A 5,957-nucleotide genomic window follows, 5' to 3' on the forward strand; every position below is an offset into this window, starting at 1 on the left:
CACACACACACACACACACACACACCATATACAGAAATAAATGAATTACCTCCTAAACCAAAGCTGGACAGAAAGTGCCATCTCCCTACCCCCAGGTGAAAGAAAAAGGAATAATCTTCCATAACACACATACTATAGTGAGAAAGACAAGAACCACCTTTTCCTTAGTGCTGGGGAGAAAAGGAGACATCTCCCCTATTCCAGATGAGGGAGGCAATTTACCCTCCTCCCACCCCAGCAGGCACGGAAAGGGCTATGTCCTCTACTTTAGGGTAGGGGAAACCGGATCCAACCAGATCCTTTCCACTTGTTTTGGAAGGGAGTACGGGTGCATTTCCGGTGCCTGCACTCTGCATGGCTTATCTGACAGCATATGTTTCATTCTCCTACTCACTGATCTGAGATGAAACCCGGGGTTAGGCTGAAGAACCGCCCGCAGGAGCCTCAAGTGGAATAGCTAAGACTGCCCCAACCCTCCTGTGCTGGCTCACTGGCGTGCATCCTATGCAGCACAAAGAAGGTCATTTCTTCCAGACCTTTCTTCCTCTTCTTTTTCCTAGTTTTATCATGGGTCACAACTGCCTCAGCCTCCATGAAGCCGCCATCACGTTGCATTCCCTAAGTCTTGTGTGACCCCTGAGCTTTTGTTTTCACCTCTCATTCTCTGTGCTGTATTGCAGCAGGACTTGGCAGATAACGGTTCACAGTCTGGTCTCCCTGGGTGATATGTAACCTTGAGCAAATTGCCCCTTAGAGCCTCTTCAGCTGACAAAAGAGGACAAATAACACTTCTCAAAGTTGTTACATGGATTAAATGAGGTCATGTATGTAAAGCGCTTGGTATGCAGTAAGCATGCCCAGTAGTGGTGGCTGAATGGAGTCAATATTGGCAGACAGACTGTGCTTCTTCCATCCCAGCCGGCACTCAATTTGGGGCCTGGAGATGCACACTCCAACTCGGAGCCAGAGCTCCAGTGGTGTCAACTGTACTACCACAGTGGTCTTCCTATCTACGGTGCCCCAGGCACAGTGGTAAGAGCTGGGAACACAGGTAGAACTGGAAGTGGTCCTACCTGTGGGAACATCACAATCTATGTGAACTGGGGGACTAACAGGGGAAGGAGGTCATGGAAACAATGACCCACAATGGGACCTATAATACAGTTAGGCGAGGGGGTGATCATTTTACCTGTGAGGATTAGGAGATTTCTCAAAAGAGATGGCATTTGAGAGGGGTCTTGAGGCAACTGTAGGAGCTTACCAGCGGAGAAAGGGAGGGTTCTTAAGCAGAGAAGACAAGTAGGCAACTAAGGACTCCTCCACATGGAGTTAAATGCTTCATAACCTGTGCCTGGCTTTGCCATAGCCCCCAAAGGAAGGACAAGAAAATGTTCTGGTGACTCACTGATTCCATCACTACACTATAAACTTTTCAAGGATAGGTCAATAACCAAGCATAGTGTGTGACACATAGTAAGGCCTCAGTTGCTTGAGAGTTGACTTGGACTTCTACCCAATTGAGTTCTTACGTCTGTTGGAGAAAAAAGCTGTTAAGTCAAAAACTTAGCATAAATTAATTTAATATATTGTCATTTCTAGGAGTATTGTGAAGAGGATCAGAGAAATTTTATACAAAGACATGAATCTCTAATGGTGGAATTTCAGACACCGCAACACTTCAATTTTTTGAATACTTGTTAAGTGCTGTTGAGTCAGTTCTGACTCATAGCAATCCTCAAGGCTCAGCGGGTGGGTTTTGAACCATCAAACTTGTGGTTAGCAGTCCAGTGCTTATCCTATAATGACATACCAGGATAATGTATGTATAACAGAAAAGAATCAAGTAATCAAGAATGCCTAATAGGTGCTAGGCATTAAGCTAGGCACTGAAGGGTATCAGAGACAGCTCATAAAAAAAAAAAAAAAAAAAAAAATTAACACACAGCCAGAACAGGAAGTGAAGCAGCCAGTGCGTGTTAAAGGGGCCAGAGGAAGATGAAGTCTCTGAAGTAGGAGATTTCACAGGGGAAGTAGGGATTGCACACTGTTGTCGAGTCAAGTCTGATTTATAGCCATTCTGTGAATTAATGGGCTGGACTGCAAAAGTCAGTTTGAAATGCAAGGTTGGCAGTTCAAGCTATCAGCTGCTCCTAGGAAACCCTATACAGGGTCCCTATGGGTTGGAACCAACGCGGAGGCACTTAACAACAACCACAGTAAGAGAGAGTAGAGCTGCTCAATGGGGTTTCCCAGACTGTAGATCTTTACAGGGGCAAACGGCCTCATCTTTCTCCTGCAGAGCAGCTGGTGGGTTTCAACTGCCAACCTTGCAGTTAGCAGCCCAGCATTTAACCCACTGTACCACCAAGGATCCTTGGAGATAGGGATGAACTTTGGATAGGCTGGAAGGAATGGAAAAGGCAACCAAGGCAGGGAGAATAACAAGAGAAAGTCAGGGAGGCCGGACTGTGTAAGTTATAAGAATATGCAAATCTACTCCTTAAAGAAAAAGACCTTGCTAGTGTTGTTTATCCCTCTATCCAGGTGTGTAGTACGCATGCAAACATTTATAGGGGAGACTCTGAGAGGTTGTACTAATGCATATGTATGCATTTATGAAAGACTTGTGTCTATCTAGCTTAGATTCCCGCCCCCCAAGCAATTCAACACAAGGGATTGTGTCTTCCGCATCTCTCTGAGTAATCCACAAAGTCTGATATAACATTGAACACACTGTAAGTATCCCAGTGTTGGGAACTGGAGTAGGATATTCCCAGAGAACTGCTTTGCTTTAGATCCTTAATTGAAACCGTGGAGGCCTGCAAGACCATTAAGAATGTTTATCAAATATTCCATTACATTATTCAGTTATTCTCTGACAAGGTTTAAAAAACAATATTACTCTTGTGGGAGAACAGACTATACTGTATGTAATAATCAGGCATGGGTTGTCACAAATCAGTGGGATATGATCAGAAGTCCTTCATTAGTTGATACAACTGTAAATCTCATCTACAAAACCAATATCCTCCATGGTCCAGTGAGTCCTCACCAACAAGTGGCCTCGATGCAAAAATGCTTTATTATAAATGGACTTGGGTCTTAATCATTTGCAATGAAAATCTTTTCCTTTGAATCTAGATTCCAAATGCAATAAGAATAATATAGCACTAATGGTGTGGTGCTGTAGGATCAACACTGGACTGCAAACCACAAAGTCAGCAGTTCAAACCCACCAGGTGTTCCTTGAGTCAGAACCAACTTGATGGCACTTAACAAAAACAACAATTGGTTACTAGATCCCTGGTGGCACTGTGGGTTCGGTGTTGGGCTGCTACCCATCAATTCCTTTGCTGAAGAAAAATGAAGCTGTCTGCCCCTGTAAAGATGAACAGTCTCAGAAACCCTAAAATAGGGTTGAGATGAATCGGAATTCACCACTCGTCTGTCGGTTTGTTGTACTGTGGTGGCTTGTATGTTGCTGTGATTCTGGAATCTATGCCACCATATTTTAAATGCCAGCAGGGCCAACCACAGTGGACAGGTTTCAGATGCACTTCCAGACAAAGACAGACTAGGAGGAAGAAGAAAGAGACTACTTGTGAATTTTTAGTCACTGAAAAGTTTATGAAAAGTAGTAGAACACTGTTAGCACCAGAATATTGATTATTGAAACATGATGAAAAGCACCAGAATATTTTCAGATATAGTGCCAGAAGATGAGCCCCTAAGGTTGGAAGACACTCAAAATACAACTGGGGAAGATCTGCCTCCTCAAAGTAGACTTGACAGTGATGATATAAATGGAGTAAAGCCTTTGGGGAATTCATTTGCTGATGGGCACAACTCAAAATGAATAGAAACACCTGTAAACAGCCATTAATAATCAAAATATGGAACGTGCAAAGTACAAATCTAGGAAAATTAGAAATTGTCTGAAATGAAATGGAACACATAAACATCAATATCCTAGGCATTAGTGAGCTGAAATGGACAGGTATTGGCCATTTTGAATCTGATAATCACACGGTTTACTATGCTGGAAATAATAAAATGAAGAGGAGTGATGTCACATTCATCATCAAAAAGGATATATCAAGATCTGTACTGAAGCACAACACTATTTGTGATAGGAAAATAGCCATAGCCTCAGGCTCAACAATTCAAAACTACCAGCTGCTCTGCAGGAGAAAGATGAGGCTTTCTGCTCCTGTAAAGATTTACAGCCTCGGAAACCCTGTACAGGGTCGCTACGAGTCGGAACCGACTCCATGGTACACAACAACAACAACATAAGGAAGACCAGTTAATACCACCATTATTCAAATTTACGTACCAACCACTAAGCCCAGTGATGATGAAACTGAAGAATTCTATCAACTTCTTTAGTCAAACTGATCAAACATGCAATCAAAATGTATTGATCATTACTGGTGATTGGAATGCAAAGGTTGGAAACAAAGAGGAAGGATCAGTAGTTGGAAAATATGGGTGTGGTGATAGAAACGATGCTGGAGATCACATGGTAGAATTTTGCAAGACCAGTGACTTCTTCATTGCAAATACTTTTTTTAATCAACATAAAAGATGACTACACACAGACCTCACCAGATAGAATACACAGAAATCAAATTGACTACATCTGTAGAAATAGACAGCAGAAAAGCTCCATATCATCAGCCAAAACAAGGTGAGGGGCAGATTGTGGAACAGACCACCAATTGCTCATTTGCAAATTCAGGCTGAAGCTGAAGAATATTAAAATAAGTGCACAAGAGCCAAAATATGACCTTGAATATACCACACCTGAATTTAGAGATCATCTGAAGAACAGATTTGATGCATTAGACACTAAAGACTAAAGACCAGAAGACCTATGAGATGGCGTTGAGAACATCATACAGAAGAAAGCAAAAGGTCATTAAGAAGACAAGAAAGGAGGAAAGGACCAATATTGATGTGAGAAGACACTCTGATACTTGCTCTCCACAGGGATGCTAAAGCAAATGGAAGAAATAAGGAAGTAAAAGAGCTACATAGAAAATTCCAAAGAGCAGCTCAAGAAGACAAAGTAAATATTATAATACAATGTGCAAAGACCTGGAGTTAGAAAACCAAAAGAGAAGAACATGCTCAGCATTTCTCAAGCTGAGGGAACGTAAGAAAAAATTCAAACCTCAACTTGAAATATTGAAGGATTTTGATTTTATGGGCAAAATGAGCTCTGGTAACATAGTGGTTACAAATCGGGCTGCTAACCTCAAGGTCACCATTTTGAAACTACCAGCCGTTTCGTGGGAGAAAGATGAGGCGTTCTGCTCCCGTAAAGATTTACAGCCTCGGAAACCCTGTGCAGCATCACTATGAGTCAGAATCCACTCCACAGTACTTAATAACAACAACAACAATGGGCAAAATATCAAATGATATAGAAAGCATCAAAAGATAATGGAAGGAATACACAGAGTTACTGTGCCAAAAAAAAAAAAAAAAAGTTGATGTTCAATCATTTCAAGAGATAGCATATGATCAAGAGCCAATAATATTGAAAAGGAAGAAGTCCAAGATGCATTGAAAGCATTGGCAAAGAACAAGGCACTGGGATTTGATGGAACACAAACTGAAATCTTTCAACAAACTGACAAAGCACTGGAGGTACTCCCTCATCTATGCCAAGAAATTTGAAAGACAACTACCTGGCCAACTGACTGGGAGAGATCCATATTTGTGCCCATTCCAAAGAAAGGTGACCCAATGGAATGTGAAAGTCATCAGACAATATCATTAATATCTCATGCAAGTAAAATTTTGCTACAGATAATCCAAAAATGGCTGCAAACATACATTGACAGAGAACTGCCAGAGGCTTAAGCTGGATTCTGACAAAGACATGATATCAGATAGATTTGGCTGAAAGCAGAGAATACCAGAAAGATGTTTGCCTGTGCTTTATTGAC

This window comes from Chrysochloris asiatica, unplaced genomic scaffold, assembly GCF_000296735.1.
Source record: "Chrysochloris asiatica unplaced genomic scaffold, ChrAsi1.0 scaffold00186, whole genome shotgun sequence".
Taxonomy (NCBI): Eukaryota; Metazoa; Chordata; class Mammalia; order Afrosoricida; family Chrysochloridae; genus Chrysochloris; species Chrysochloris asiatica.